Here is a 12,424-nt window from a genome sequence, read left to right as displayed (position 1 = left end):
GAGAATGGCTGTGCAGTCCGACTCGGGAGTGACATGGTATCTGTCTCCTCCTGTGTTGAATCGACATCATGCGATGACGCTGAAGCTACAGAGCCTGGGCAGGGTAATATGGAGGGTCTGCTGTTGCCCATGCAGCAGACCCCCCCTCTCTTCGCAGCTGAAGGGTCCAAGGGAAAGACGGAGTCGATACAGCTTGGGTTCAGGTGCGCCGCAGGAGTTGCCGGTGTTGACTACAACGTCAAACCGCCTTAGGGACTCCGGCTCCGGATTTTCTGTCGGGGTTTACTCCCTTAGCCTTTCCCCTGAAGAGGTATGCCGCAAGGCAGCGGAGGTTTTTTGGAGTCAGAGTTTTCCTTCTCTGATGTACCCTGACTGGAAGATCGAACCAGCGACACTTAGCTCGCAGGCCGACGCTCAATCCACTGAGCTAAACCAGCCAGGGCAATCTCTAAAACCAGATAAATAAAATAAAGTAACCTTGTAAAATATATATATATACTTTTTTAAAAATTTAAAAATAAATAAATAAATGGTAGAGTCAGGATTAGACCCCAGGCAATCTGACTCTAGAAAGCCAGTTTTCTTTTACAGTTCCATGCTATACCATAGTTATTTAGGACTATCTCTCTCTCCCCTACTAGAGCATGACAGTTTTTCAAGTTCAAGGAAACTGTCCCACATATATCTACCAAAACACAGGTAGATATAGGTCACACTACACTTCGTGTATAGTTCTATTAGTTATCCACTGTATAACTTTTATTTGTTTAGATAGCTGTCTCCACTTCTAGACTGTAATAGTTCAAAGAAAGTTAATTACAGCCTACCCACCCCTCCTGGTTCCCAAGTTACAGTGGAAAATAGTATTAACAAGGAAGTACCACTGCAAGAAAATCTTATAGACATCTGCTTTAACAAGAAAATGAATGTTTCCTATTTGAATAACAACTAACACATTGTAAAAATCTAAAATTGGAAATTTTCATGTCAAAGTATTATTAAAGCAAATATACATTACTATATTAACCAAATAAACCCCAACAAATGATAAGAAATAATTAATGATAATTCATAATTGAGACAAAACCAACAGCAATAAAAAACTACCACCTCAAGACAACACTGCTGATGTACTGATTACAAAGCTCTCTTCCAAGAAATTAACCCTTTGAGTGCCAACATCGCTGTGAGCGATGCTAACAAATTTCCCCCTAAGTGCCAGCATTGCTCCCAACAACTCTTTCTTCATTGGCTATAAATGTAAATAACAATGGAATAATTCGTATTTTATGTTTTGTTCTCTTTTTTTGTACCTCAGGTTATATACTGATATAACTTTTTCTCATGTTGATCCAAATTTCGAATTTTTTTGCTTGTTCAAAATCTGACATATTAATTCTGTTATAATTTTTACCTACATTTTAAACAGTCTTTTTAATTTCATTTACATTTGCAATAATCGTCGAAACTCCATGCAGTGTGCATGATAAGGAAGCTCTTGCTAATAGACATTTTCATTGCTTCACGGTATAGCGTTAGCATTTTGTTTATAAACTTTTTCACTGTTGATATCTATTGATATATGTCTCTAGTGTAAATGCCATTTGGGTTCATTTTTTTTGTACATTATGAAGTTTTCTTTTTCCAAAAATTTATGCAATATTTGGCATACTTCTTGCTGTTTTCCATGTTGCTAGATGTTTTTTCAAATTATAATCATAGCTTTTATAGTGTGCTATATATTATACTTCAAAAGCCATATTGAAGGAGACTTTTTTTCTAAAATAACTGTTATAATAATTTGAATGCAATAAATTTTTTTGCTAAATTGCATCAAAGAACACTTTACAAAAGAAGAGTGTATTTACTATATGTCGTGAAATTTTCAGCAAATTATTATGAATAATAATGTTTTCATAGACATTTTTCGTAAACTCTGCATCTCAGCAAAATAGCCTGGCATTTCTCACACGAATTTTAGCAATTATGCATGGTTCTCAAAGGGTTATGAGAAATTCCAACAAGTTACATTTGTAGTAGGAGCTTACAATATTTCCAAATGTCAGACTTTTTCATAAGACTACAGTCCACGTCAGTAAACTCCAGTAATCGGCTTACTTTAGCTTTATGATTACTAAATTACAGTAATTCTTAGTAACCCACTAAGTAGTTCTCTAAATGGAGTCCTTAAAGAGAGATAAAAACTAAAAGTCTGGGGAACTGCATCATTTACCAGCCACTAGTGTGAGAAACGCTCACAATAAAAATACTGGACACAGGACTTAAGCAGTAGACAAGGCATTGTTTGTTCACGGGTCTGCAGGTCAGAGCACAGCCAAATCAAAGGTGTGCGCCCACACAGGCAGCAGGCTGGTTTTATCCTAACTCGAGTAAACTCCCCCTCCGCCCCCCGCTTCCCCCTCCTCCTCCATTTTTCCATGCTGGATATTCCGGAGTTACAATCTAATGTGATTAAGTAAATTAACCGAGGGTAGTAATTAACTAAGGGTATTCTGGTTATAGGTCTGTCTTTACTGTCCCTTGAAGTCTCCCTAACTTCTTTGCTGGGCTGTCTAGCTACATTTTCCCATTTCTCTGTGTATGGTGATGAATATCTTTCCCCTTTGATCTCAGAGGCAGGCATTTCTGCTGAGCTGCGGAATGTCCCTTTCTGACTTGTAAGTGTGCTACTAATACTGTGGACTCTGCAGCTAAATATTTCCTACTGGTTTGAGAGTTACCAGTTTCTTTGTCCTGTACACTAGGAGTTAAGGAAAGGATTTTTAGAACAGTTCATCATGAACCAGGAGGAGCTGTGTCCCACACATGGAAATCCACTAGGGTTAAGACCCATGCCTTATACACTTCTGTATTCCCTACTCTAGAAACAGCAAATGCTCAGTATCTATTGAGTAAGTGAATAAATGAACTACCTATAAGCAGATTCCCTGCTTTTGAACAACTGCTTCTTATAAAAACACAGCAGCACACCTGGAGACATGGGGCAATAAAGATAAGGCCCCCAAAAAGGAGTAGAATAGCTTCCAAAAGCAAGAAAACATCCAACTCAGAGATTAATACTACCACACACCCTCCAGAAAAGGCACACATGCCCTTACAGCAGTACTCTATCTTTTCTTTTCTTTTCTTTTTTTACTGTTTATTTTTTAGAGAGAGGGGATGGCGGAAGAAAGAAAGGGAGAGAAATATCCATCACTGGTTGCCTCTTGCATGCCCCCAACTGGGGACCTGACCCGATACCCAGGCATGTGCCCTGACTGGGAATCAAACCAGTGACCTTTCAGTTTACAGGCCCAAACTCAATCCACTGAACCACATCAGACAGGGCATATCTTTTCAGTTGGCCTTCCATTTCTTCAGAATGCAGCTCCTTATCTCCCTGACATCAAAGAGGATTACTAATCTATTATTCATTAAAATCCAGGTCCAGTATTCCTCCATTTACTAAAACAATGCCTCTGACAAAAGCCACTTCCTTTTTTTTTTTTTTGTGCCTCAGCTTCCTTATCCATAAAATGGAATTTGTAATATTTTCCTTTCACTTCTTATAGTTATTGTATCAAATAAAATAAAGGATACGAATGTTTTGTTTACTGTAAGATATTGTTACCAGTGTCATCCATAAAGAGTATTTTTCCTTATAATTAGCCAAGAGAGACTTCATTGCTCAGATTCTAAAGGCTGCAGGGTATGTCACTGAAGAATCTCGTATCAACATTCATTAGCCCTTCTTAAGCCTTCTCAAGGCTTTCTTTTAATCTCCCTTATAATTTTGCTTTCATATATTCTCTTTCCTTTAAGTATTTAGTCATTTATGCAATACTCAGCTACAGACATTTTCAATCATTTCCCCATTATCTGGATATCTATTTTGTTGGTTGGTTCGCTTTATATATTTAAAGGCTTCATTCTATTACTGTATTGCCAGGGTCATGTCAAAGAAGCATTTCAACCTTCTGAGCTCAGCCCATCCATTTCTACCAAGTGGGGAGATGGGGAACACTGGGAATTGACTACATATAGTAACTGTAGTCTATCATTAGAGGGGACTGGGGATTCTATTGCTGTTGATATGACAAAAATGAAATGAATCTGCACAAATCAGGCATCGTTTATACCTGGAACTAAAGCTCCGTAAAATGCATCTAATAAATTCTTTGTTCAGTGAATTATTAAGGCACTAGATGGTAACCAGCCTCAAAATTCATATTATTTCCTTTGTACTTTATAAGGATATAACACAGTTTTCTCTTTTGGCTTTGAGACTTTTGGGGCGAGTGTAATTATCTTGTGACAGTGCAGGGAACAATTTATGACAGTAAATAAAAGTTGAAAACTATGAAATTTTAATAAGGTTTTTGATGCATCTAGTTAACCATTCAAACTCTGGTGCTTCTAACAGTCTGTTGTGCAAAATAATTTATTGCTTAAGCAACTCTATTGGGAGTCCTCAATTACTTGGAGCAAAAGCATGCTAAGTAATCCATAATAACATCATTGAAGTCATGAGGGAAAGTCACCTACTTTTCTAACATTCCACTCTAAATAAGCTCAAAGTTGCATATTAAATATTGTTAGCAAAAATAAAAACTAGATAATATAACTTTCTGATATTAAAAAATTCATTTTATTCTCTTCATAACACTGTTACATCTGACATAAAAAGTATTAAAATTGGTCCTAGCTGGTGTGGCTCAGTGGACTGGGTGCTGGCCTATGAACCCAAAGGTTGCTGGTTCAATTCCCAGTCAGAGCACATGTCTGGGCTGCGGTAAGGTCTCCAGCTGGGGGTGGTGAGAGGCAACTGATCAGTGTATCTCTTGCACACGGATATTTCTCTCTCTCTCCTTCTCCCTTCCTTCCCCACGCTCTAAAAATAAATAAAATCTTTTTTTTTTAAGTATTAAAATAGTCTTAACTCAAGACAGACCTTGTGGACTTGACAATGAGTAAGAAGGTCTCTCTTTTGGTTAATTATTAGGAAAAATACACTTTATGGATGATGCTGGTAACAGTGCCTTACAGTAAGCAAAGCATATTCATATCCTTTATTTCATCTGATACAATAACCTTATGAAGTGAGAGGAAAAATATTACCACTTTAATTTTATAGATAAGGAAGCTGAGGGATAAAAACAAAGAGACTTTGCCAGAGGTATTGTGGTTAGCAGGGAGACTACTACATCCAGATTTGAATTCTAGTGCTGTTACACTGCAAAATATCTAGCTTTAATGACCCTACATTCTGTCATTTGTAGAATGGGGATAATATTGTATTAGTACTTGTCTCATGATGCTATTGTTAGGATGAGACACAAACATGTGTGTAAAGCCCTCAGCACAATGCCCAATGGAATAATAACTCAATAAATGTTCCCTTTCCACTTACTAGACACAATCTTGCACAAGTAATATAAATTTATGTTTCAGACACACAGGACAGCAAGTTCATGGCTGTAAATCCTCAAGAGAGACTTTTCCCATCCAGAGTCCATACTGAGACAAAAAAAGCCTTTTTGTCTCCCTATACTACCATCAGGCAGGTATTTTTTAGTTTACCTTTTCACTAAGGGTGTAGGCATTTTAAAGTCCTGATTTTATGTAGCTGTCTTAGTTCCAACTCATGAATCAGGCTCCAAATCTCATCTCCAACCTGAAAGGTTCCTAAGACTGACAATTCCTCCAATAGGAAAGATAATGGCACCTTGGCTGGCATGGGTCAGTGGACTGAGTATCGGCCTGCAAACCAAAGGGTTTCTGGTTTGATTCCCAGTCAGGGCACATGCCTGGGTTGCCCGCCAGGTCCCCAGTTGGGGGCATGCGAGGTAACCATACATTGATGTTTCTCTTCCTCCCTTCCCCCTCTCTAAAAAAATAAAATCTTAAAAAAAAAAAAAAAGATAATGGCTCTGATAGAGCTCCATTTTCTGTATCCCTGGATGATTTTTTTCTAAAGAGTGGGCCAGAAACCAAGTACCTACAAAGATTACAAACTTGACAATTTTATGATTATGAATAAATTTTTTATTGACATCTCTCTGCAGGACTGTGTAATACCGTGGGTGAAAAGTGCAAGGTTGGGAATCAGGCTACCTAGGTTAAAATGCCAGCTCTACCACTTACAAAACTATGTAACCTTAGGCAAAGTACTTACTCTCCCCACACCTCAGTATCATGATCTGTAAAATGCAGACAATAATAGTAACTATATCATAAGACTGTTGTCAGGATTAAATAAATTCCAAGTGAAAGACTCATAGAATAGTGATTGGCATATATTAACTGCTCAAGAAATGTTGGCTATTATTATAGAATATAAACTCCATAAAACGAACATTATGTTTTGTTATTGCCAGAACCTAAAACAACACCTACTACACGGTGGACACTAAATATTTATTGAAGGATTAAATGAACAAGCAAGCACAAATTTATTGTTAGGTATACTTAAAATAATGATTTTTCCCTAGAGAAAGAGACTGGATGTCTAGAGAGAAATATAAGCCCCAAGTCCAGCCCAGAAATTAAAGAATGGAATTGATGTGCTCGCTTCGGCAGCACATATACTAAAGAATGGGACTGACAGGCAAACAAGTATCATTTGAGTTTATGGATATAAGGAACTTCAGATATTGACAATCCTTGACTCCTCATTTTTGTACTACCCCATGGGAGATCTCTCATTTGTTTATGGTTTTTTTTCCCCTTATATATTCTACTACTAATTCAATCAAGTCAGACTTTCAAGAATAAATACTAATATAATCTTAGATATATCAAATTCCTTTATATTCTCTTTCTCTAAACAATAATTTAACAAATGAGGAAGAAGTTTAAGAAGACAGTACCAAAGGCATAGATATACTGTGTTCCAGGGTACAGATATAATGAACTATTTGACATGGACAATGGGGAGTATTTTCCTTTCTTTTCTTTTTCTTTTTCTTTTTTGGTATTTTTTTTTAAAACCACCAACTACTTTGAGAGATCCCTAGATGTCAAATAATGCAGGTAAGACAAGCTTTTTGCATATTTCACTTCAAAGCCTGGCCAGTGTGGCAAACAACTCTATGTGCTGAAGGACAAAAAAGCTAGAGTTCCAACTGTAAGAGATCAAGGCCTAGAAAGGTACATAAATCCCCTTCCCTTCCATTTTATCCCATGTAACTATTCCAAGAAATGAAACTAAAATTCAACTCAGTAATCACTGAACTGATGAGCAGATCATAGGAATCACTAACTCAAAGAGATACTTCAGCATCATTTCCCTCTTAACTATCACTGTAAGTTTTGAAATGTAATATGGTAAACAGAGAAGCCAGGTTAATAATGGAAAGAGCACTGGGCTTGCAGTCAGTAGTGGCTCTGCTACTTACTAGCTGTGTAACCTTAAGAAAACTGGGAAGGTAATTTATTTTCCTATCTGTAAAATTGATGCTAAACCTTTATTTTGACAACCACACAAAATGGTAGTGAAGAATAAATGGAATGAATATGGAAATGCCTTTAAAATACTAAAGTACTATGCAAATATTAACATAATTGAACGAATAGTTTCTGGTACGAAAAGTTGGGTAGGGCTTTGGTTAAGATGCAGTTGTAGGTAGACAGGCTCTGCCTCCTTGCACAACCATAGAAATAATTACAACCATATTTCAAAAACAAGTTACAACCAGAACTGTCAGAAAAGTGAGCTATAAGGAAGTCCAACAACCAAGAATTTAAGGAAGCCACATTCATCAAGATGGATAGGAGGGGTGGAGTCATGGAGATGGGGCAAAGAGGCAGTGTGGCTTGGACAAGCTGCATCAGTGGGTCCCACATTCACATGAAGTAGATAAAAATTGGGAGGGATACCCAGTGAGTGAGCAATCCCAGCCCCAGGATACCCCGCACAGCCCAAGGTCTCAACACCAGGAAGATAAACCCCCCATTACCTAGGGCTGTAGAAACCAATTGGGGTTGGGACAGTGGAAGAAACTGCTGGATTTTCGCTGCTTAAAGGGACTGCACGGTCTTAGAATGCATATAAATCCCAGGGCAGCAACCGGAAGGGCACCAATCACATAGGGGAAATAGGCAAAGTGACTGGAAACAGAGTGAGTGCTGGGCAAATCACCAGAAGCCAGGCAGTGGCACGTTCCCTCTCCAAGCCTCCCATCACAAACAGAGCCACAGAGCGGTGAAGTGGGTGGCCCCACCTTGGCAATTACCTAAGACTCTGTCCCATACAATATACAGGTGCTTTTGCTGCATAGGCCATGCTATGAAGACAAAGAGTGAAAGCACCTCTATCTAATACACAGAAACAAACACAGGGAGGCTGCCAAATTGAGGAGGCAAAGAAATATGGCCCAAATGAAAGAACAGAAAAAAATAAACCTCAAGAAAAGAACTAAATGAAATGGAGATAGCCAACATATCAGATGCAGAGTCAAAACACTGGTGATCAGGATGCTCAGAGAACTCACAGAGTACGGCAAAATAAATAAATAAATAAATAAATAAATAAATAAATAAATAAACGTTACACAAAGTGAAATAAAGAAAACTGTACAAGGAACCAACAGTGAAGGGAAGGAAGCCAGGATTCAAATCAATGATTTGGAACAAAAGGAAGAAATAAACATTCAACCAGAACAGAAAGAAGAAACACAAATGCATAAAAATGAGGAGGGGCCTAGGAATCTCTGGGACAACCTTAAACATACCAACATCTGAATCATAGGGGTGCCAGAAGAAGAAGAGAAGCGAGAAATTAAAAACTTTTTTGAAAAAATAATGAAAGAAAACTTCCCTAATTTGATGAAAGAAAGAAACATACATGTTCAGGAAACACAGAATGCCAAACAAGTTGGACCCAAAGAGGACCACACCAAGACACATCATAATTAAAATGCCAAAGGTTAAAGACAAAGAGAGAATCTTAGAAGCAGCAAGAGAAGAGTTCCTACAAAGGAGTTCCCATAAGCCTACCAACTGATTTCTCAAAAGAAACTCTGCAGGCAAGAAGGGACTGGCAAGAAGTATTCAAAGTAATGAAAAGCAAGGACCTACAACCAAGACTACTCTATCCAGCAAAGCTATCATTTAGAATGGAAGGACAGATAAAGTGCTTCCAAGACAAGGTAAAGCTAAAGGAGCTCATCATCACCAAGCCCTTATTATATGAAATGTTAATGACACTTATTTAAGAAAAAGAAGATTAAAAATATAAACATTAAAATGACAACAAACTCACAACTATCAACAACTGAATCTAAAAAACAAAAAGAAAAAGAAACTAAGCAAACAACCAGAACAGGAACAGAATCATAGGTATGAAGATCACTTGGAGGGTTATCAGTTGGGAGCAGGAAGGGGGAGAATGGGCGAAATGGTGCAGGGATTAAGTCGCAGAATTAGTAGGAACAAAGTAGATAGGGGAATGTTAAAGATTGTGTAGGAAGAGTCGAGTGTTGGGCTACTCCTTTCTGCTCATGGCCGCCTCCGCCAGCTCCCTGTAATCCTTGCAGCCAACCCTGCCGGCATGTCTCTGGCTGAGTTTGACAAAGCTGCTGAGGAAGTTAAGCACCTGAAGACCAAGCCAGCAGATGATGAGATGCTGTTCATCTACAGCCACTACAAACAAGCAACTGTGGGTGACGTAAATACAGAACGGCCTGGGATGTTGGACCTCAAAGGCAAGGCCAAGTGGGATGCCTGGAATGAGCTGAAAGGGACTGCCAAGGAAGACGCCATGAAAGCTTACATCGACAAAGTAGGAGAGCTGAAGAAGAAGTATGGAATCTAGGGTCTAGGTCTGGCTGCCAGCCATGCATTTCATCTAAACTGATGATCATCCCTTGTTTTTCTAATACTGTGGATGGAGTAAGATAATAGAACCAATCCTCTTCCTGAACACTGTCCAGGATATGGCTCTAATATATAAAGGAGCTGAAATGGTTACTGACCTTGCTGAGTAGTTTTTATAACTAGGTCAATTAAAACTATATTTGTTACTTTAAAAAAAAAAAAAAGATTGTGTAGGAAAGGGAAAAGCCAAAGAACTTATATGCATGACCTATGGACATGAACTAAGGGGGTGGGGGGCTGCTGGAAGAAAGGAGGGTACTGGGTGAAGAGGGGCAAGGTGGTAAAATTGGGACAACTGTAATAGCATATCAATAAAATATACTTAAAGTCAAAAAAGAAAAAGAAAAATTGGTATATATATTCATGGAGTTAAGAGCTCAAAAAATGTCAAGCTATAAAAGCAGCTTGCCATAATTCCATAGTACAATTGCTAATAGAGCACACCTATTCTACTATAATACTTACCTTTAACTTGTCAAAACTTTACTACACTTTTTTATGAGGTGGAAGGGGTCACAGAGAGGATATAACATAATCTTTTCATTTTATAGAGTTAAAAATGGAGGCATAGAGAGGTGAAATGATTTACCAAAAGTTTCAAAGCCCATGAAAAGAAACTGACATTACATAACCAAGAACATTCAAACATTTAATTTTTTAAATTTGATTTTTTTTGAAAGAGAGAAAAACATCGATTTGCTACTCCACCACTCATGTATTTCCCAGTTGATTCCTGTATATGCGCTGATTGGGAATTGAACCCCCAACCTTGGCGTATCAGAACAATCTCTAACCACCTGAGGTTCCTAGCCAGGGGTGGTCTTTCATATATATATATTTATCTTCCATGTTTATGTTCCACTTGTCAAACATAAGAAATATATTTGTAATTACTGTTATTACTGTCCTCTACTAATTTTAAGATTGGTGGCAGTTCTGGGTCAGTTTCAAATGATTAATCATTCTCCTTATTTTTAGTTGTGTTTTCTATCACTTTGCATCCCTAATAGTTTTTTAAAATATACTATTAATTTTAATGATTTGTAGAGAGCAAAAGGAAGAGAAAGGGATAGAGAGAGAAATATTAATTTGTTGTTCCACTTATTGATGCATTCATTGGTTGATTGTTCTAAATGCCCTGACCAGAAATTGAAGCTGCACCCTTGGTGTATTAGGACAAGGCTCCAACCAACGGAGCCACCAGGCCAGGGCCAAGAACATTCAAACTTTTTTAAATGCCTTTTACAAAAGGAGAATATGACATTGAACAGTCATTAAGTTACTGGAGAGCTAAGAAAAATGTTTTTACAGAAGAGAAATGGAGATAGGAAAAAACAAAAACAAAAGATCTTCATATAAAGCCAAAAAAATGTTTAAATGATTAACCACCCCTCTAGATTTACCTGTAACTGATTCCTTACTATCCGTGTTTAAATATTCTATTCTCTGGAAGGACACCTCCACACATTATAAACAAGTAATTTGTAAGTATTTATACATTGTTTTTCAATTAATCTTGAAAATCACTTGGCTTCCTTCTTAGCTCTTCCAGCTCAACTCTTCTGGACAAACAAATGTATCCTACCTGAAAAGTACCATTTACGCTACTAAGAGAAACTATCTAATCCAACATTTCTTAACTATCTACCCTTTTTTCCCCTCAGGGGACCTATACAAAGTGTTCACTTTTTTTTTTTTTTTTAAGGTTTATTTTATTCTTAAGAGAGAGGGAAAGGAAGAAGGAAAGAAACATCAATATGAGGGAGAAACATGAATCAGCCCCCCTGTGCATTTGTGCTAACCAGGGATCTAGCCCACAACCACAGTATGTGCCCTGACCGGGAATCAAACCAGTGACCCTTCAGTAAAGGGATGATGCTCCAACCAACTAAGCTGCATGGGCCAGGGTGAGTGTTTACCCTTTTTGCCCTCTTCTATAACTCACATCCCAGTTAACACCACCTTATTCAATTCTCTACAAAATACACACATTCTTTCACTGAACAAATATTTATCTTCTTACTACGTCTCAGGAATTATGCTAAATGCTTAAGACATGAAGTTGATAAAACACAGTACTGTCCTTGCCCTCAGAAAATTCACAATCTGGAGAGACAGCCAGCAGTGTTAACACACAATACCACCACCACAGAATAACTGTTGTAACCAGGACATACACAAAGTACAGGAAAGGCATATGTAAAAAAGTAACACAAGGCTACCTGGAGGTAATGAAGGCTTCAAAAATGAGGTAAGGTTTAAGGCAGTGATTTTTAACCTTTTTCATCTCATGGCACACATAAACTAATACTATAATAAAATTCTGTGGCACACCAAAAAATATATTTTTGCTGCTCTGACAAAGATAAAAATAGGTATAATTTTGATTAATTCACACCAGGTAGCTATTGTTGTGCTGGTTGTTGTCATATTTTAATTTGACAAGCTAAGGGAAAAGAGGCCAGTGTCCCTGACTAAATAAACAGTCAGGTATTGCAAGTTTTAAAAATTCTTGCCAATGTGTCTCTTGAAGCACACCAGTTGAAGA

General features: G+C 37.7%; 1 protein-coding gene and 1 pseudogene across 1 annotated transcript in view; one reads left to right on the top strand and one right to left on the bottom strand.

Annotated features, from left to right (window-relative positions):
- ZYG11B (zyg-11 family member B, cell cycle regulator) overlaps nucleotides 1–12,424 on the bottom strand; it is a 92,811-nt gene that overhangs the window by 73,972 nt on the left and 6,415 nt on the right. The window lies entirely within an intron of this gene.
- Nucleotides 9,477–9,988, top strand: LOC150014911 (acyl-CoA-binding protein pseudogene; annotated as a pseudogene).

The sequence above is a fragment of the Furipterus horrens genome, unplaced genomic scaffold (assembly GCF_987537825.1).
Source record: "Furipterus horrens unplaced genomic scaffold, mFurHor1.1.pri manual_scaffold_3, whole genome shotgun sequence".
NCBI lineage: Eukaryota > Metazoa > Chordata > Mammalia > Chiroptera > Furipteridae > Furipterus > Furipterus horrens.
The sequence above is the reverse complement of the archived record's forward strand: the minus strand, read 5'-3'. Positions and strand labels throughout refer to the sequence as shown.